The 21,595-nt window shown below is 52.0% G+C and overlaps 1 protein-coding gene across 3 annotated transcripts in view; it reads left to right on the top strand.

Annotated features, from left to right (window-relative positions):
• Positions 1-4,291: 4,291 nt before the first annotated feature.
• The window catches only part of RSPO1 (R-spondin 1), a 57,734-nt gene continuing 40,430 nt past the window's right edge, over positions 4,292-21,595 (top strand). Inside the window, exon 1 of one of the 3 annotated variants that reach the window (XM_075908895.1) lies at positions 4,292-5,287. The gene's annotated coding sequence lies outside the window, so the exon portion shown is untranslated. The remainder of the gene's footprint in view (positions 5,288-21,595) is intronic. The other 2 variants (XM_006134252.4, XM_006134251.4) reach the window with 2 other exon arrangements.

Genomic DNA, 21,595 nt, shown 5'->3' with positions numbered 1-21,595 from the left:
AGCAGAGAAAGGCAGGGGAATTCAGGAAGCAGAAGTCAAACAAATTCACAACAGCAATTAGACACAAATGTTTAGCAGAGCCGAGGAGTCCTGGTCCAGTTGGACCAAGCTCCCAAGGGACATGACGGATCCCTCAGCTGTTGGTGTCCTCAGACCCAGGCTGGCTGCTGCCTTGGACCGTGCTTGGTCCTGCCGTGAGGGCCGGGGACTGGACCTGACGACCTCTCGAGGTCCCTTCCAGTTCTAGTGTTCTGTGATTAAGTCAACCACATGGACAAAGGCATTTGGGAGCAGGGTTATCCCCACATTCAAGGCCTCCTTGCGGTGCCATTGCTAACTCCCTAGAGTGCAGCCTGCCCTATGTCACACCACAGCCATGATCCCTGCAGCATCCAGGGCTGCTGTCGCTGCCATTCATCCTCCCCGGGTCCGTAGATGTTCCACTCCACACGCTGGGCCTTCCCTCCCACATTTCAGCTGGTGGCTTTTCTGAGCAGGTATCAGGCGCTGGGCAGTCCTGTGCATCTCTGGGTGAACTCCATGCCGCTCTTTCCAAGATAAGAAAAGTCGCCGCCAGGAGCAGCCTTGGGACCTGTTGTTTTAGCATAGAAGGGAACACAACCAGGGAGCAGAAGATAAAAGGAGGATGGTGCAGACACAGCATAAAGTGCCACTCATGTTTACAACAGTTTCTACGCCCTGCAAGCACCTGTCCTGGAACAGCAACAATCACAAAGAGCATGCAGGGACCTTCCGCCTGGAAACTAGGGATGTAAACGACTAGTTGACTAATCAACTATCCGATAAGCAAATGCTTATCGGATAGTTGACATGCTAGTTGACTAGTCGCTTCCCCTCCCCCATTGCTGTCTCTATCAGAAAGAGGCAGCAAGGAGGGAGGAAAAGAAGGGGGTGCTTCAAAGCGACAGCGCTCAGACTGCATGAGGTGTTTCAAGGTGGCAGCACAGCGTGGAGCCTGGGGGTCTGCCACTTTGAAATGTCGTGTGCAGCCCGGGGCCAGCTGGGGACTGGACTCCCAGCTGGCCCTGGGCTACACAAGGCATTTCAAAACAGCGGTGCCTGGTGGAGCTCAGAGTCAGCTGGGGACTTCCCGCTGACCCCATGTAGCACTGCTGCTTTGAAATGCCGTGTGGAGCTTGATACCAGGCTCCCTGTGGTGTTTCAAAGCGGCAGTGCCACATGGAGCCCAGGGTCAGCTGAGGATTCTGAATCCCCAGCTGACCCTGGGCTCCATGCGACGCTGCCGCTTTGAAGTGCCACGGGAACACAGGCTGGCCCCGTGATCCCCGCAGTGCTTTCACCTTTCAAGTGTAGCAACAGCCCAGGGACTATTGCTACACTTCAAAGGCAGAGGCTTATTAACTAATCGAATAGTCGATGCAAATTGCATCGACTATTCGATTAGCCAGTTCATCAAAATTTAACATCCCTACTGGAAACTCAGTTCAGCACCAGGGTCTGGTTCTTAGACAGCAAGCCCAGCTCAGGAATTGGCTCCCATTAGTGATCAAGACAGAAATTCTCCAGCTCCTTGTACTGCTCCAGCCTGAGAACTCATCCCCTCTACATGGAACCTTGCCTAGCAAAAACGAACAGCCACACAGTGTGTCTTCCCAAGTCTGACCATTTGCTCTTGTGCAAAGGGAAAGAACTGAGGGAGCATGACCCAGCCCTTTTACTAGTATCTCTATCTTATGGGCCTCCTATCACCAGAGTTTCCCATCCTCGCAGGCCACGGTAGCTATCATTTCTGGCTATGTGTATTGCAGTCAGGGATTGGGGCCCTGCTGTGCTTGGCACTGCACAGATACATTGAGCAGAGGATTGTGGGCAGTTTAATGTAAAGGGAGAAATCACTGGCAGATACAAGCAACCAAAGAGACACAAGGTAGCAGGCAGTGTTCCCTGTAAGCTGAGCACTTGGGTAGCTGCCCAGGGGCAATTCAAATTCCACCCAGCTGATTTTCAGAATGCCCACAGCTGGCAGCATGTGCATCTACTGGTGGTGCACATAAACACATGCCTTATTGCACATAACAAAATTTAATTCACACACGCCAATGGAAAAAATTAGAGGGAACATTGGTAGCAGGTGGACAATTTTGCTCCATGCAGTGAGCAGCAGCCGTCGGACAGGCTCTGAGGCTGAAGTGGAGCCGAAGTGGTGCCCAGGCCTTAGGCTCTCTGCAGAGGGACAAGTTCCCTGACAAGAGCTTTGCTGCGTTGTCAGTCCCGGGAGTGTCCTATAGTGAGCGCAGGGCACACGCAGGCACCTAAGCCAGTGGTCCCCAACCTTTAGAAGCTCCCGGGCGCCGGACCGTGCATCCTGGGGCACACCAGGGGACTGGGATGCCCTTGCACCCGGCGCTGGCGTGTGCCCTAGGGCCGGGACTGGGGCCACCCGAGCGCCTTGTGCCGTGGGCCCGGGGCTGACGCTGCCGCCCGAGCCACGCACCTGGGGCTGGCACCGGCGCCGCTCGAGCACTGCGTGCCCGAGCGCCCGCATGTGGCCCGGGGCTGGGGCCGCCCGAGCACCGCACACCCAGCGCCGGTGCGTGTCCCGCGCCTGGGGCCGGCGCCTCCCGTGCGCCGGGGGTGGGGCTGGCCCGGGTTGTCGGCAGACACACACAAATGCCCCGGTGGGTGCCATGGCGCCCGCGGGCACCGCGTTGGGGACCACTGACCTAAGCCAATTCGCTGGCCACTGCCTTCTGCTGGGAGCTTTGCCCCCATTTCACGCTATTGGCTCCAAAGGGGGCAACGTGGGCACAGTGCCCCGCGAGGGTGACTGACCTACCGAGGGCTCCCCAGCAGCCCGCAAGCAGGCCAGGATGTTCATGGCTGCTCTAGGTGGTTGAAACGTGGGGGACTCCGTTCTCCGAGAGCAGCACTCCTGCCAGCTCCTGGAGGTATTGGACTCCCCACGGCAGGCGTCATGGTCCCCGCCCCACGGGGCTGATGTTGTCTGTGCATGCGGGGCAGGAAATGGACCCACAAGGGGAGTCCCATCTCCGCCAGCCATCCCGCCTCGCTGGTGCCAGGGAAACACTTTGTGTAGAGCGTTGTGCAGTTTAGAAATAGCAGCACTGGGGCAGGCGACTTTTAACCCACTAGGGCCAGAGGATCGGGCAGCTGCTGCCAGGGCTGCTCCCCCAACATGAAACAAAGAACCTGTCCAGCTCATTGGCCTATGCTCCTCTGCTGGCTGGTAGGGGAGGGGGAAAGACAGGTGCTTTACGGCTGCTGGGTTTCATTTAGACTGGATGGGTCATTTAAGTTATATAGTACAACACAGACAGCGCGCGCACACACACACACACCCCGCATAGGACACAGTGCTGGGAGGTGACGCCGACACATTGAGGAGAGCGTCATGTGGGGCCAGCAGCAATGTTCCCCTTAATCTTTTCCAGCAATGTGCAGATTTTTTTCCCCACTCATATGCGGAATAATTTTATTTGCACCGGGGCATGAGCAAATATACACCACCAATGGAAACAAAACACCGGGCTGCGGGGGACTCCACTAATCAGCTGAGGGGCGCTGGAATCCCTCTGGATTGGCCGCCCAAGGTCCCAGCTTACAGGAAACACTGGCCTGCAGTGCTGGCAGTAAGAATCTCCTTGCTCTCAAACATTCCCAAAGTACTCGACGCCCGTTTTCTAGCCAGCTGGATCGCCCGCCTTCCCCACCCCCAGACTGTGGAAACGAAGGCCCTTGTTGGGTGGGACCCTTGCAGAGTCGGAGAGGGAGCGGAGGAGAACTCTGCATGGAAGGAAAAGGGCACGGAGGCGTTAGGTATGCAGAATGCAGTTGCCCAATGTGAAAGCTGGCCAGGGCCCAGGGGATAACCTCCCACATGACAATTTTAATGAGCACAAATTACCCAGGCTTCCAGGTTGTGTGTTCTTGGAGAGCTCCCAGTCCAGGTCCAGGCAGGCCCAGCCTTGCAGGATCCGATGGGTTCACGCAGCCCAGCGCAGGGTGGCTGCCGGTCATGCCGTGACACATCCTTGCACCATAGCCCGGCCTTTGGCACGACCCTGCTGCCATCAAAGCCAGGGGGGCGTTTGCCACGGATGACACTGGGCGTAGATGCCTGGGCAATGCAGCAACGGAGGCAGGGAAAACTGATTGGACACTTGTGCTCCCTGGTTTCCTAGCATGATGGAATTCATCCGTGATGCTAAATAGAGGTTAGCCATTGCTCTCGGTCCATGTAAATGAGAGGCAAGGAAGGGGATACTGCATGGAGGAGGAATGAGGAGGAACGGAGGAAAGGCAGCAATGGGTGCAGATTCGATTTCATGGCCCACAGGTATGGAGGCCCAGCTCCCCGCAACAGCAGGGTTGTTTTCCTAAGAAAATCTTTTTTAACTTCCTACGCATGACTCCTTCCTCCTGTTGCCCAGTTGCAGGCTGAAAAATAACTAGGCTTTTACGTTCGTCGGCTTAGATTCTCACACACATACACACACACACACCCCCGGAGAGGATAACAAGCTGCTTTTAATATTTGTCATGTTTATTAACCGATGCAATAGCGGCGGCTGAAGACTTCCCCTGCCAGTTACCACTGAAATGTAAGTAAGGCGTCATAAATAAACCAGACTACAAAGAGCCCTCTCTGCAGCGATTTACTGAGACACTCTTGGCTCTGGATGTTACATCGGATGGTCCTTTGGCGCGCTCCAGTCCGGGTTTTGCAACAGTCACAATATTTTGGCTGGATATTGTCTTAGGAGGTGGTACTAGTAGGGTGGAATTCCCTCATGCTGGAGTTTGCACAAGATGCTTTCACAAAGCTGGATCCTCTGGTAATAATAATAATTAAAAAGCCCCGCCACCATAGACTCCTTGAATGAGGACGGCGTCTCTGGCCTTGTGGGCAGGCGGTATGGAAGTCCCACTTGCTCTGATCTGATCACATAGACAGGGAGCAGTGGGGGCTGATGGAGTGTAAACCAGCCTGGGCAATCTTTACGAGCTGAAATCCTGCACATCCCAGAAGGGACCGTTTCTCTCCGCAGAGTTTGTGGGCTATTCGAAATCTGCTTCAAAACCAACCAGCCACACAACCCGCAGAAGCCCCGCTGCACCAGACTTCCCAGTGAACTCGCAGGGAATTTTTTTTTTTTTTTTGGACAGAAACTCGCGTGTCACTTTCCCTGGAGGAACAGAGGGGTTTTGGAGATTGTTCTTGTGCAAGTATTTTGAGACACTCGAAGAGTCTCTTCAGCAGTCATGAGTGGCTGACAACTGAGAGGTAAGGGTTTCACCGTGCATGTTTGTTTGATTAAGCTTTCGTACGGCGGGCTCCTAGCTAGGACTGAGAGCCTCGTCCGCTTCTGACTTGCAGGTTTGCCTCATGCAATATGGCTAATGAATTCGGACAATGGAAAGCTGTAAGGAATTACGGCAAACCCTGGTGGGATTTCCTCAGTCCCCCAACCACTGACCTGGGAGAAGCGTTACGGGGAAGGGAGGTGATTGTGTTCTGTTCTCTGCTTGTGCTTTGCATGACAGATCTTAGGGTAGGACACCAAGAGAGTTTATTCAGCATATAGATAATAGGCTCTTAAAGTCAGCCGCTGCTACTGCTGCTGCTGGTCCAGCCACAATACCCCACCAGCTCCAGCGCAGGAGCCTAGCACTTTGCAACTGGTCGGTACTGCCACTGCCAGTTCCACCCTGATGTTGAAAGACGGTAGCAAGCGTCATGGGGAGCTGAACAATCAGGAGCATAGTTAACGGAGTAGGAAACTATTTGCATAGTTACATTGCCATGGCTAATTCAGAATGTGGAGAAAAGAGCCCACCGTGCAGGGCACAAAAGGCTCTCGGTGCCAGCTGCCTACGGCTAGACGAGGGCAGAACTCTGGGAGTTTGGGGACTTTCTGCCCCGCAGAGTCCTGTTGTCTCCTGCAAACCTAGGGCTACGGGATTCCCTTGGGATGGAGAGCCAGGCCCTTGGGAGAACCTGCTTGGGCCAGGTGGGCATGTGAAGTACGGTGCTGCTGGCAAACGTGGAGGGCACGGAGTGTTCTCTCCCTGCCTGGCGCCGGTAGGCTCATCGCTGTTTGCATGGAGAACCGCTGGAAACCTTTGTCTCCTGCCTGCGGGTCCATGCGCTCCGCGGGAGAACTCCCAGGAGTCAGGACTGCTCAAAGGCATAGCTGGTCTGTGACTGTTGCCAGCTGAGACCCCTGAGAGATGGCCGGCTTGCACTGGGGTATCAAAGGTTCCTATTATTTCGGTCAGTCTATTATTCCTATTATTAATAATTATTATTTTATTATTAATTATTATTATTATAAAAGATTCCTATTGTTACGGTATTTATCTATGCCCTGAGCAGGTCGGGATATTTACTGAGTCAGCCCTCAGCACTCCTAAGATGTGTCTAGACTACAGGGATTTTTCGAAAAAAAGTGGCCTTTTTTCAAAAAATCTTTACCTGCGTCTAGACTGCAGCCGCGTTCTGTCGACAGTAAATCGAAAGAACGCGGCAGTTTTTTCGACCGCGGAAAACCTCGTTTTACGAGGAATAACACCTTTTTTCGAAAGTGCTCTTCCAAAAAAAGGCGCTATGTCATCCAAACGGTGCTTTTTCGAAAGAGAGCATCCAGACTGCCTGAGTGCTCTCTTTTGAAAAAGTGGCTTGCTTTTTCGAAAGTACTGGTTGTAGTCTGGATGCTCTTTTTCGAAAAGGCTTGCAGTCTAGACGTAGCCCTAGTGAGGCAGGGCTCTCCCCACCCTTGTCACATGGGGAAACTGAGCCACGGACAGACTGAGGGATTTGCCCAAACTCACATCAGACATCTGTAGGAAAGCAGGAAACTGAATCTACCTCTTCTGCAGCCTAGGCAAACACCTGACCATGGGACCATTTGGGTAAAACACCAGAGCATGAAAAAGGCTGCACAGGTTTGCACTCAGATAGACCTCTGCTCCCCCACCCTCCAAAAAAAAAAAAACCAATTCCGGGGGCATAAATGGAACATCCAGCAGGGAGACAGGAGGGATGGGGCAAAGAGAGAGAAAGTTTAAACAACAGGGAGTAAAATATGCTCTCAAGAAAGGCCAGATTCTCTGCTCTCAGCTCAGGCTCTGGAGGTTTACCCAGACCTTCGGGGTCTCGGTAAAGCAAATCAGACAGAATAATCACGTTTTGCCAAACACAGACAGCCCTGCTCTTGGGAAGGACACCTCCCAATTTTAATTTCCCCAAGTCGCTTTTATATGCTGCAGAGAACCTTGCATTACAGCCCCACCGGGGCACGTTGTGTGAGCAGCGGAGCAGCACCAGGTTGTGGGGGCAGGCCGATAGCATGCCCTAGGGTTGTGCGGCTGGAGTCCTTCCTGCATCTCTCCTGTCCCTGTCCCAGCCCTTTCTAGCCTCCGGATCCCTCTCTCCAGTGACTGTGGAAGAGAGATTGCAAATTAGTCCACAGCTCAGCTTGCTGGAACTCTTGGATCAGATAAAGCACAAGTCCCCCATCCTCACCCCTATCCTCTGTCCTGCCCCCAAACAAAGCTGGAGAAACTTGTTTTTCTATCGGCTTTGGAGGGGCAGCCCAGGACTTCGGGGCTCTGTGGGGTTCAGATGTGCAATCCAGGAGGCCAGTTAGACAAGAGTGGTGGGAACCTTTTCGGGAGCTTGTGTTTATAGACGCGTCCTTGGCACGGGGCTTCGTCATCTGCCCAGATGGTGCGGCACACGGCCCCGGGATTCCTAGTTCTCTATTTCATCCCTGCTTTGCTCAGTGAGCAGGTAGCGCATCAGCTTTTGACTCACGCTGGCTTCTCTCAGGGTAGGTCTATACTGCAAACTTTTGCCAGCAGGCACTGTTGGTCAGGGGAGTGAGGAGAAGTGAATTTTACCCAGCATCGTGCTGCTTCCCAAAGGCCCTTGTACAGATGCAACCAGAGCAGCACGACTGTGCTTGTGTTTTGCTCAGGGGGCTGGAATAAGTGATACCAGCAAAGAGGCAGCTTTGGGGTATAAGCCACGTCCACACTCAGAGCACCTTGCTGATGGAACAGGGTTTCCCAGCCTATGGGCCAGGACCCAAATATGGGTCGCCATTACATTTCAAAAGGGTCGCCAAGTGGCTCCCCAGGTGGCTCTGCCCCCTCTCCTCCCCCCGTTTTTTAATTGCTCTGGGTCACCAAGTCTTCCTGAATTGTCAAAATGGGTCCCCATCTGGAAAAGGTTGGGAACTGCTGCGATGGAGCATGCCAATGTTCCTCTTCTAGCGAATTGCTCCTAACGGAGGCCTGGACCAAGCCATGGCGGGTTGGTGTGGATATATTTAAACTGATGCAAAGCGATGTGTGGATGCTCTTACCCCAAAAGAACAGGAGCTTGCAGCGACTTAACAAAAGGGGTGAGTGTTTGCGTGTAGACCGGCCTGCGGCCTTGGGCAGTTTGCTCAGAATTGTTTCAGGCTTTGCACCTGAAAACACTTGAAAACTTTGCACCCTTCCTAGTTCTCTTCTGGTCCCGGGGGAGAGGGGATGGATTTTGTCCCCATGAGCATGGGCAGGTGCCTCTTGTCTTTCTGTTTTTAACTCTGCTAAGTATTTCTGAAGCTTCAGAGGGGTAGCTGAAAATTAGACTGTAACTGGAAAAAAATTAAAAAACAACGACTAGTCTAGCAGCACCTTAAAGACTAACAAAACATGTAGATGGGATCATGAGCTTTCATGGGCAAAACCCACTTCTTCAGATGACTGGAATATTAAAAGTCCAGATCCAAAAATAAATAAAGGAAGGGGGAGTGAGGAAGGAGGAGAGGAAAAAAGGAGAAAGAAGACAGTGAATAGATTCTTCAAGGGGTAGCCGAGTTAGTCTGTACAGGATAAACTTAAAAAACAACAAATAGTCTGGTAGCGCTTTATAGAGTGACTAACAAAACATGTAGATGGTATCATGAGCTTTCCTGGGCACAGCCCACTTCAAGAGGCTGATAAGAACATTTAGCACCTCTGAGGAAGGCAAGACTGGCTTTCAGGGACTGAGGTTAGCAGAAATATTCAGCAGGTGCTTAAGGGAACAGCCACATGTTTAGCCCTTTGGAAATCTCAGCTGAAAACACCTCTTCTGAGTGCTCCACCTTTCCCCTGGGCATCTGCTTTTCATCTGTAGTTTGTGTTTTGTGAGTGCGCTATGTAACCCAAGGCCAGTGTGTGTACTGTAGATGATGCTGAAACAATGCCATGTAATGTGCTATTGTGCAAAAAACAGGGTGTGTGTGTGTGTGTGTGTGTGTGTGTGTGTGTGTGTGTGTGTGTGTGTGTGTGTGTGTGTGTGTGTGTGTAAGTAATAAGTAACACTTGAGTTGGTCCTGTGCCAAACAAAATCCCCATGCATTCTCCTAAACTGCCCAGTTCCATGTAATGTAACCGTGTGTGCAGGGATGCCAGGCGACAAGCTAAGGTGCAAAAGGAGGAATGCAGGTGCACGCACCGAACTGCGGCGCCACTCGCGGAATCAGGGCTCCCTTTTGGATTCCGAGGAGGGGGAATGCCTGCCACACTTGCTGTCTTTGTTCTTGCTGCCGTCATGAAAGCAATCAGAGAAGATGATGGGAGTCTTAGGTGGCGGTTTATATTGTGTGGCATCACAGGCGACCCTGGAGCACTGGTACGTGTAGTAATGATTCTAATGATTATTTTTGCAGTACCATGTTGCTTGCTAGAGGTGGCACAGACGCCTAGTGAGGGGCAGTCTCTGCTCTCAAGGGCGTACAGTCTAAATCAGCAGTTTAAAAAAAATGTCTCCTGACCCCGTTGCTGCCCATGACCTCACATAATGTGACGGGAGTGTGGACTCTGGGGTGGGGAGGAGGAGGAGAGGTTTGGGCTGCAAGAAGGGGGCTCTGAGGTTTGGAAGGGGGGTCAGGGCTGGGGCAGTGGGAGCTTCCCTTGAGCAGCTCCCAGTTAGCAGTGCAGCAGGGCGGCTAAGGCAGCTTCCTGCCTGGCCTGACCATGCTGCACCCCAGAAGCAGCCAGCAGCAGGTTCCCAGCCCATGGGAGCGTGGAGCTAGTGCTCAGGGCAAGGGCAGTGTGCGATGTTCCCCTCCCCACCCCATGTAGGAGCTGGGCCTGTTGCTGGCCGCTTCTAGGACACAGCGCAGTCTGTAATGCCAGGACAGGCAGGAAGCTGCCTGAGCCCCCGCACTGGTCACCTGATTCCCTTGCAGGAATGAGACCCAGTGCCTGACCCAGTCCTGGATCACTGGTCTAGTTTGAAAACCACTGGTCTAAATAGGCCGGGCAGAGGAAGGGTGGAAGAAATGGAGCATTGTCACCCTCTTTTCACAGATACGTGACTTGCCCTAGGTCCCCGGTGAGTCTGTGGCAGAAGCAAGGACGGAATGGAGGCCCAGTCTAGCACCCTCACCACGCGGGCCTCCTTCCTCATCAGTCTCATCAGCGCGGTGGCATCTGAGTCCAAAGCTGCTACGTAGTGACAGAGTGAGCAGGCGCCTGGAGGGCGAATCTGGACCCAGCTCAAGGGGGTGGGTGGATGTGAAAGTGAGGTGGTTAACGCAAGGTACATGCACGGAGGTGGGACCACTGGCAGGCAGGCGTCTGTTCTAGACCCACTGCCTGTTGGTGTATCTAGCACAGACGGTGCAGAGCCGATGTGAGGGCTTTGCAGGAGCTGGTGGAAGGACTCAGCCCGCAACAATGCTGAGAAAAATTTTGCTGCCAGGTTTCTTTCTTTTCTTTTCTTTCTTTCTTTCTTTCTTTTTTTTTCATTGCTTAGCTTGATGGTTTATGGTTTTGGCAGAACTTTGGCTTTGAAATATAATATCAAGTAAAGGCCTTCTGGTTAGTACATTTGACTTAACGCTGCCGATTTTATTGCCTGAGGGATTAAGCAGAACAAAGTGGCTTTGCGTGTGGATGTGGACGGATGTTTACTGGCCAGAAGCATGCCAGGCACCCTCTGGTAGTTAAATGATCCAGCTATAAATATACATGGCACTCTTCACTGGAATAGCTTAAAAGCACGTCTCTTGTGCTGGTGCTGGCCTTCGCCCAGTTCTCCAGATGGGGAAACTGAGGCTTGGAGAGGAGAAACCAGCAATGCAGGGGCAGCGTCAGAGCTAGAAGCCAGATCACCTGCTTCATTTCACCTTTTAAAGCAAACCTAACACAGCAGTGGGCAACTTGTGGCATTCAGCCCATAGGGCAGGGGTGGGCAATAATTTTGGAAAGGGGGCCACTTCACAAATTTCAGAAGTGGACGCGGGCCAACCTGGAAGGGGCGTGGCCTTGGGCAGAAGGGGCGGGGATGAGAGCTACCTTACTGGGAGTTTTGCTTGGCCTGGGGTCCCTGTTCCCTGACTTCGGGCCAATGGAAGGGACCTGGAGCAGATGACAGGGTGCAGGGGGCTAGCATCCTTCCAGAGCTGTCTAGGGTGGAGGCTTAGAATTCACAGAACATGGCTGGCAGCTCCTGGCCCTTCTGCTAACCTGTTGCCTGGCAGCCGCCCGGCAGGCACAAGTCCTTTGAATAGAAGCAATTCAAAGGGCTCATACATCTCCGGCTCCCAGGCGATGCATTAGGGGGCGGGGCCTGGAACTGCCTCGTGGGCTGAATCAAAGCCCTAGGCGGGCTGGATCCGGCCCTCTGCGAGGCTTTTGCCCACCCCTGCCATAGAGGCGCCACATGCCACCTTGTGGTCCCCCATGCAACTCTTGCACACTGGGGCACCAGATCCCCACGCTTACCTGCTCCTTTCCCAGCACTTTCGGAGGAGTCTGATTCGCACTCCGTCCCTGCTCCTCCCCCTTTTTCCCAGAGCCGGAATGTGGTGAATCAGCTGTTTGCGGTGTTCCAGCTCTGGGAGGGAGGGGGAGGAGCGGGGACAGAGTGCGAATCAGGTGATTTGTGTGCACCAAAAGTCCTGGGAGGGAGGGAAGGGGAGAGGAGCAGGTAAAGGCAGGGCTCCGGTGCCTCCGTGCGCACGAGGTGTGGGGGGAGGTGGTAGCCAGTGGGTTGCAGGTGGAGCAAAACCGGAGCTGGTGTAATATAAACACAGGCTGAATCACTGCGTGAAAGGCTGTCGTTTTGCTTTGTTTAACTAGTGAAGATTTATTTTAATCTGTATTTAGGTTTATTTAACAAAGCTGAGGACTAGGCGCCGTTGGCAGAAAAAGATTTTCCTGTCCACACCAAATTTCTCCAATGATTAGTTGAGCTTCCCGACAAGATTTGTAAGTTTATAATATCTGGGCTTTGCTGCTCTTGGCAAGTGACTCCAAGCACTGCACAAGCAGCTCCAAGTATGGGAGGGAAGATGGAGCAGAAGCAGAAAATGTAGGAAGCTTAATTTCTAGGCCCACCCCACTTGCCAGGTGGCCATTGGTAGGTGTCTGTGTCCGTGTCTCCATCCATAAAATGGGGGTAAGGGAAGCTACCCAAGCTTTGTAAAGAGCATCAGGGCCTAAGGATGCTACATTTGCATGAGGCATAGAGTTTAAGGCAGTGATGGGCAACCAAGACAAGTGAGTTGGTAACATGAATGGCCTTCCTTCGTCTCAGTGGGCCAGAGGTATGCCCCCTCCTGCACGCACCTCTTCTGCACTGGGGCTCCACACTTCCGTGGGCCACAGGTGAAACCCCAGTGAGCCCATCACTGGTTTAAGGTCATATGGGACCAGATAAGCAAGTCCAGCCTCCTGTATGTGTCAGGCCAGCACCCGCACACTAAACCCAACGACTGAAATGAGCCCAAAGTATCACAGCGCTCCAGAGACCGGACTGTTCTGTGCCCCAAGGGGAGAAGAGGAGGAGCCGAGGCCCCTATAATGGCAAGGCGATGATTACATGACATACACACACGTAGGCTACGTCTACACTGGCCCCTTTTCCGGAAGGGGCATGTTAATTTCAACTATCCTTTGAAGTAGGAATAAGAGCCTCCGGAAAAGGGCGCTTTTTCCGGAGGATCGGGGCCAGTGTAGACGCTTTTTTCCGGCTTTTCTAAAAGCCGGAAAAAAGCAGCGGACATTTTTATTTAAATGCCGCGGGGGATATTTAAATCCCCCACGGATTTCCCTACGACGACTGGTGAAATTTACATGCCCCTTCCGGAAAAGGGGCCAGTGTAGACATAGCCATATTGTCTTGGCATGCAAGCTGCATCCCATGCTACAAAGGAAAGCAACCCCACTCCCAATGGGGAGGCACTGCCAATGTGACTTAGGGGAAAATTCCTTCCCAACGCCACATGTGGCAATCAGTGAGACCCTGAGCATGGGGCAAGAACCAGCAGGCCAAGCAGGGCCGTCCTTAGGATGTATGGCGCCCCACGCAATACCATTAAACCGGTGCCCTTCTGCCTGACGGCAGCTGAGGAAGGAACGATTTTTCAGAGCTGTGATTTTATCATCTTCAGCAACACACCAATGCAATATTTTTAAAGCAAATTTTAAACCCAGATCCTGTCGATTGACAGTCAATTCAGAAATGGACAGGATGGACTTGGGGTTGGCAAATGCCTATTAAATGGCTTCATCACGACTGGAATGGCTCTTTCACAAGGTCCAGCGTTCTGCTGGCAGGTCCAGCAGGCGTTGTCACTTAGGGCACATCTAGACTGCGGCGCTATTTCGGGACAGCTATTCTGCGTCTTTTGAACCAGCCCGTTATAGACTTTGAAATAACAGACTCGCTATTCCCTGTACCCTCATTCCACGAGGATACAGGGACGTTTTGGAATAGCAGTTTATTTTGAAATTAGAGCGAAATAAGATATGCAATTTGCATAGCTCAAATTGCGTACCGTAATTCCTCATTTAACACTATAGATATGTTTCAGAAAATGATCGTGTTAAGTGAAAACGTGTTATGCGGGGTCAATTTTCCCATTGAAAATAATGGAAAAGGTGGGGGTTGCATTTCAAGCGGTCGTGTCTGATGGGACGGGACATAAGGTTGGGGGGGACAGGAGACTGGGTTACAGCAGGGAGGGGAAGTGTTTGGCTCTGGGGAAGGGGAGGGGAAGAGAGGGGAGGAGAATTGGGTTGTAAGTATGCCCCGTGACAGGTCCGGCGTGGGTGGGTCGCCAGGGAACGGCGCGGCAAGTGGTGAATCCTCCGTCGCTTTGCAGGGAGGTGGGGGAAGCCCCGCGCAGCTGCCAGCAATGGGCCGGCTGAGGAAATCATGTTATTCCAGAGACGGTAGTGTAATTCAAAAAACGTTCCTTTAAAAAAATCGTGCTATCGTGAAAACGTGTTAAGCGGGCACGTGTTAAATGAGGAATTACTGTATCTTATTTCAACCTATGGGTGCAGCGTAGATGCACCCTTAGTTAACTTGGATCCTCTCCGGAGGAAGCAGAGCCACAGGACAGGGATAGGAAGAGGCAGGCGGGTGGACATTAAAACCCAGTGGTGCCCCAAATTTTCAGGTGCCCTACGCCACTGCATATTCTGCTTATGGGCAAGGACAGCCCTGCTGCCAAGCACCAGAAAGAGAGAATGTTCAATGACAGCTCAGAGCCTGGCTCACCCCATCCCATCCAGTGGCCCATCACATCAGAGGAAGGAGATAAAACGAACACCCAGAATACAAATCCCTTCCTGACCCCTGCAGCTGGCTGCCTGAAACCCTGAAGCATGATCTTTGAAGATTACAAGACAAACTGGGAGCCCAAGGGCTGTTGTGCTCTATCCCCACCATCATTAGAACCCACCATACAATCACACACATACATTTATCCAGCCCTCTCTTAAAACTAATTAAGTTGTTTTTCCCCCCCATTATCTCTGACTGGAAGGCTGTTCCAGAACCTCTTCCCTCGGGTGGTGAGAAACCTTCTAATTTCCAGCCTGGATTTGCTCTTGGCCAGTTTATCCCCATTTGTTCTTGTGCCAGCTTTTGTGTAGCTTCAATAGCTCTTCGCCCTCCCTGGTATTTACCCCCACTGTATTTATAGCAGTCAGATTCCCTCTCAGCCGGCTTTATGTTAGACTAAACAAGCCGAGCTCTTCCCGTCTCCTCTCAAAGACAGCTCCTTCATTCCACTGCTCCACCTAGGAGCCCTTCTCCCCCCACACATTGTTGTCATGCCCCCCATGCTTTATGAAAATTGGCTTATGAATAGCAATATGCATAACTTGAAGATGTTTTATGTAAAACCAGCCATGGAACACATCATTTTTAAAGTTTACTATCTGCTGGAGTGGTATATTCAATTTTTGTGCATGTATCATTCTTGTATGTGAAGTTAGAAATATGAAGTGTGGAGCCAGTTTTTGTTCTAAATATGCTACTTTAGAAACTTAATGGCTCAGTACTCAAACCAATGGCCTGTGAATGATTTTTTTCCTGTAAGCCCAAACTGTGGTCGGTCCTAGAAAGACATGTGACCATGACATCTGGTACTGGAATCTGTCTTGAATCTGGTACTTTTCCACAGGAGAGACTTAACAAAGGGTTCCTGCTCTAGGGGAAAGTCTATGTAAAGAACGGAAACTAATCAGGTCTTTGTCTTCAGCTGGCTTTTGAAATCACCATACCACACTTCCCACATGAAGAAACCTATAAACAAAAAACTCTAAAGAAATCTGAAAAGCTGCAGACCCAGACCAGAGTAAAAATCAATTCTGACTTGTTCTTATTTCAAGTAAAATGCTTCAATTGTTTTTAGAGTAAGAATTTGCACGTAGCAAGTTTCTTAGTATATTAGAATTAGCTAGCATCTTTTTTTTTTAATTTTAACTTAGTAACTTACTTTGAGCTGACTGTTTTCACTTACAGCCACTGAAATCCTTCTTTTTATACTTGATAAAAACACTTTATCACACCCAGTATTATTATATTTGTTACTGGGGGCAGAGAAGCAACCACTGTGCATCTCTCTCTTTCATTGATAAAGGGGACAAACATTTTATGAGTTTTCTCTGTGCAAAACTTTTAGACAGGGTAAGACGGATTTATTTTGGGAGGAGTTGGTCCCTTTTGGGGGGTGGTTTCATGGGTTCTATTAGTGGTCTTATAGCTGAGTCCTCCCAGAGCTGAGCTGGTTCAGCATTTGTGTTTCTCTGCAGGAGAGGTGGTAACCCCAACTCTGTGCCTTGACTGAGGGAGACCAGAGCTCCTCTTCCAGCAGGACAGGGTGGTGAGGAGTCCCAGAAGGTGGGCATCAGTGGCTTGACCAGCACATTGGGGACTTCTGTGATCCAGCCTGTCACAATTGTGTTGTGGGCTGTCTGCATCAATAGCGTTACTTCACTCTCGGGGTCTGTCAGGGAAAACACCCAGGAGAGAGGGGTGGCTCCTGAATTTCAGCTGCTGGCAAACGCTGGGGACGTTTGCTTTTCTGCGCTGCCTCAGTTCCCTGCTGGGCTTGCCAGAGCGCTGTCCCCAGGAAGGCTCACTCCCTGTGATGGGATGAGGATCAAAAACCCACCGAGGGGTGTAAAGACAAACACTTCCTGGAGCAACGGGTCAGGTGCTTTTGGGGCAGAACCTGCCTGCCAGAGGCTGAGGTCTTTGGCAAGAGATATGTGCTGGGCTGGAGGTTCCCTTGCTGTGCTCCCACTGTTCAGATTAAATGCTATTCTGTGTAAGAAGGCTGTTTTGGGGTCTCTCTGTTCACCATCCCAGAAGAAAGTGCTGCCAGTGCCAGACCCACAGAGCTGTAGGCCTGAGCCTGGCAAACCATGGCAGTCCCCCTAGTGAGGTAAAGACTCAAGACCTCAGACCTGAAGAGTCACAGCCAGGAAGACAAGACGAGGGGTGGAGGCGCAGCCAGCCCTGCCACTGGGACACAAGCTTCCAAGCACTTGTGAATGGCCCTATCTCATAGAACTGGAAGGGACCTTGAGAGGTTATTGAGTCCAGTCTGCTGCCTTCATGACAGGACCAACCCTCACAGATTTGCCCCAGCTCTCTCAATGGCTCCCTCAAGGGCTGAGCTCCCAACCCTGAGTTTAGGAGGGTAATGCGCAAACCACTGAGCTATCCCTCCCCCCAGCAGTGCTCCCAATAACAGTGTTCAGGTTCCTGCAATGGCATCTGGCTTCCCCAAGTTCCCCCTGCAGCTTCCATAGGCAGCGCAATGCTCCCCTGCTCGTCCTGAGCCATGGTGGAGTCTGTCTGAGTGTTATTCAAAATCCTTCCATACAAGAGGTGGCTGCATTTTAAAGTCGGGGGACATAATATCTCTCTATTGGGCCTGATTCTGTCCCCCTGGCTCAGGAAAAGTGCATTGCCTGGATCTCCCAGCTCGGACAGGCAGCAGCAAAGCAGCCAGAGACGAGGACATTGATACAGCCGTCTTTAGGATTTGGAGCTTAGTGGGGCAGGACTTACTCCTCTGAGCTACTGAACCAGGATCTGTGCAGTGTCAGGCGGCCCTGGATCAGTCGGCCACCCGGCTCAGCTACTGGAACCTGACGAAGACCAGGAGAAGGGGACAATCTCCTAGCAAGCTGCCTGTGGAAGGAGGCACTTTTGCAGGCAGGCCAGTATACACCCGTGGAGAACTTGGCCCAGTGTTTTAGGCAGCCTCCTTTTACAAGGGGTCCATGTTTGGAAAGTGTCTTTCATCACCAGGTGCACAGTACTGTAGCAAGGGGGCACCCAGGATAGCACAACCTGTTTCCTCAGGGAATCCCATGCAGCTGCTTGCTTTTTGTGCGGGGGTTTGCAGGGTGGGTCTGGCTCCTGGTCCCATCACACCAGTGTCTGTCTCCTGGGAAAGAGTGTTGTTCTTTGCACTGCGGGTGTAAGGGACTGTCCTTGTGTAGCCGCAGCATAGGAACCCCCCTCCCCCACCACCACCCCATTCATTATTATTATTCCTCACTGTCTATTGGACAGTAGGACATCCAGGCCCTCCTCACAGGCCAGGGCCCCATTGCAATAGCGGCTGTAAAAAGAAACGTAAAAGCCAGTCCCTGCCCCAGAGGTCTCACAGTCTGCAGCCTGGCGTGTTAATAGTCCGGTCTGAGGCATCCAATCTGAACATTTCACAGGGGGAGACACAGACGTTTGTGCTATAGAGAAGGGAGGCAAATGTAGGATGAAAATGACAGGTCCGGTTGTCCCCCAGCTAGGACCTCTGGAGCTTAGTGCCGGAGCCTCTATCGCATGAGCTAGCAGCCAGCTGGCTCTCAGCTAAGGCTGTAGAGCAAATTCATTATTCTCTCTGTAAGTGGTCGAAGTGCCACTGTCTGGGACGGTGCACCCCACCCTGTAGGTGTGTGGGTTACACATAGTGCGCGAGGTGCCCCGCAGCCAAGCCAGGATGACAGCACGTTCAGATCCGGCCTGTGCCCAACGCTAGCAGGACAAGCCCCAGGGGGGTGGCCTTCCAGGACACTTGTGAACTGGGGAGTCCACCCAGTACCAGGCAGAAAGTTCCATCATTGTCCGTCTTCAACTTCCCAGTCTGGCTGCCCGCTGGAACTCATTCTCCACCGCAGCCCTGGGCATGGCAGGCAATGGAGGCTTGTCTGGCTATGCTGAAGAGGGTTTGGTCGACTCCCATTGGCTGACCAGCTGTCAGTACCAGGGGGCTAATGGTGCAAAACTGGACTGAGACCACAAAGTGGAGAGTCCTGTCAAACACAGGGCAAAACAAACCCCTCCCAAGGCAGCAACCTGCTACAGCCTGGCCCCGAACAGCAAAGGTCTGAGCTGGCTATTTTGGTGCAAGCTGACGTGCAGAGGAACATTGGTTTCCCTGTGCAGGCCTCTCCAGCCTGGCGCCTGCCTTTAGCCTTCACCAAGGCAGTTCCTCATGCTTCAGAAAAGCAGAAGACACCATCATGGACCTAGCAAACTGTGCCGTGCTGGGAGCGAGGGGAGAGAGAGGGGGGTGGGGAGAAGCTGGGATAGCCAAAGCTCCTGTTTTAAAAACAAGGCCAGGGAGTGTGCAAAGGGGGACTCGGTAGGCTAGTGCTCTAGTTCAGTGAGGGTACGTCTAAACTACATGCCTCCGTCGACGGAGGCATGTAGATTAGCCAGATCGGCAGAGGGAAATGAAGCCGCGATTAAAATAATCGCGGCTTCATTTAAATTTAAATGGCTGCCCCGCTCTGCCGATCAGCTGTTTGTCGGCAGATCGGGGCAGTCTGGACGCGCCGCGCCGACAAAGAAGCCTTTCTCGATCGGCACAGGTAAACCTGGTTTCACGAGGCATACCTGTGCCGATCAAGAAAGGCTTCTTTGTCGGCGCGGCGCGTCCAGACTGCCCCGATCTGCCGACAAACAGCTGATCGGCAGAGCGGGGCAGCCATTTAAATTTAAATGAAGCCGCGATTATTTTAATCGCGGCTTCATTTCCCTCTGCCGATCTGGCTAATCTACATGCCTCCGTCAACGGAGGCATGTAGTCTAGACACACCCTGGTTGTTGAACTATAGGGTGTGACCCAGGACTGCGTGGTGGAATGTTGGGCACCGGGTCTCTTGCTGCAGGGGGATCAGGTCACCAGTGGGGGTGCTAAGGCTGCTCCCTGCCTGTCCTAGCACCGCAGACTGCATGGGAGCCCTGGCTCCTAGGTGGGGGGAGGATGAGTGCACAAGGCTCTGCACACTGCCCCTGCCCTGAGCACTAGCTCCGTTCTCCCACTGCTGCTGGCTGCTTCTGGGGTGCAGCATGGTCTGTGGTGCCAGGAGAGGCAGGAAGCTGCCTTAGCCCCCTCGCTGCATTGCTGACCGGGAGCTGCTCAAGATCACCCCTCCTGCCCCAGCCCTGACACCCCCAAAGCTGGAGCCCCTCCTACACTCCAAGGCTCTCCTCCTCAGCCCCACCCCGGAACCCTGGAGCCAATCAAATTATGTTGGGTTGCGGGCAGCAACAATTTTCTTCAACTGGGTCATGAGAAAAAAAAGTTTGAAAAGCACTTCTCTAGGGGGTGTTGGGTCTGTCCCGTGTCCGACACGCATGATGCCGGCGCCTCTCTGCCTGGGAAGAATTTCACCCGTCTGTTCCAGTCATCAGCCATTTTCCTGGACTGTGTTCCCTTCGTTCCTCCAAATATCCCAGCCAGTGGCTGAGCTGTACAGGCAAGAATTCTCACTGGAACATTGAATTTTAAATCAAAGTTGCAAAATATTAGTGGAAGGCAAATTCTGAATGTGTAAGAGCGAGTATTTGCGTGGCAAACCTGACACTAAGCGTTACAGTCATGCAGTCGGGAAAGGGCTGTACTGTGTCACCCAAATGGCCAATCAGAACGGCTCAGCAGCAGTGAAACTATTTGGGAAATAACATGGAAAAAATGAATAAATTCCAGAAATCTGCCCTTTACACCAAGAGCCAACACGGGAAAATTCATCAGATAGATCATCCGTTACAAATTACAAATTATTCAGCCAGCTCCAAGCCCTGATGCCATCTTCCCCTCCCTCAAACATTCCTATTGTGTATCCAGAAGGGACTGTGTTTGCGAACCAGTGGGCCGGCGGATGGATCTCCCCAGGGGGTTGTATGATGGTGCCATTGGAATATTATCTCCTTTGTCCTGTCTCCAGTCCTCACACAGTCCTCTAGCCCTTCTCTCTCAGACTTAGAAACCCTTCAGGAGAGCTCATTCACATTATGCGTTGCTTGATACGTTCAGCCATGGGCAACAGACCAGCAACTTGGGTATTATGAATTATTTCTTCAGTCTTCCCAGCAGATCACGTGGGCCTATTTCATTTTATGTGGAGAGGGCTAGTGGTGAATTCTGGAGGTGGCTTACATTAGTTGGTTTGAATGGGGTTCTTAGGTACCAATTTATCCTGACACAATTGCAAAGAAAGTGCTGTCATCCTGGATGGCAGGACAAGTCTCTCCACAAAATGACCATACAGCAATTCAGTTTATGTTAAATTCTCCCCATTGATGGGAGAACGACATACATCTCTTACCACCCTGCCAATATTTAGAATGGGAATCGTTTGCAACAACCGGGGCTTGATGGAGGTCTTCAGTAGCCCGAAGGATGGCCCAAGATTGGGAGGAAGCATTGGAGACAGGCCCTCCTACCCCATCCGTTGACATTCCTCCTTCGCTGTGTGACGGATGAAAGCACCTCAAGAACCTACACCAGTGCCTTCAGGAAACACTGGAATCTGTTGTTATTGACTTCTCCTGGGTATTTTAGACGTACATTACACAGGAGATCAGGCTCAAATGGTCCCTTTGGTTTCAAATCTCTGGAGTATCTGCAGCAAAGCAATATTTTAGCTAACTCTCTCAGCGTGCCCCATCTCCAGTCAGGACACAAACTTGCTTGCTCAGCTAGGCCGGCAGCCAGCCCTGGCATCTGAGGTTTAGTATGGGGGAGAACATGGAAAATGCTGCAAAAAAATTTTTTGCATTGTGAAAGGAATGCGCTTTGAGTGTGCTGGCATCCTCTGAGGTTGCTTTCCGGTGAAATGTCAAGGCCTGTGCATGGAAGAAGGCGCAGTTGGAGGGTTTGAGTGGGGCATGTAAGCAGGGCATAGATAGACATGCTGCTAGCTCTCTGCGTGCGGGGAGGTTTCCCAGTGAAAGTTCTAGCAGCTGTGTTTACAGCTAGGAATGCTTGCCTCGCCAGCTAACTCTGCA

Source organism: Pelodiscus sinensis, chromosome 25, assembly GCF_049634645.1.
Source record: "Pelodiscus sinensis isolate JC-2024 chromosome 25, ASM4963464v1, whole genome shotgun sequence".
Classification (NCBI taxonomy): Eukaryota; Metazoa; Chordata; order Testudines; family Trionychidae; genus Pelodiscus; species Pelodiscus sinensis.
The sequence above is the reverse complement of the archived record's forward strand: the minus strand, read 5'-3'. Positions and strand labels throughout refer to the sequence as shown.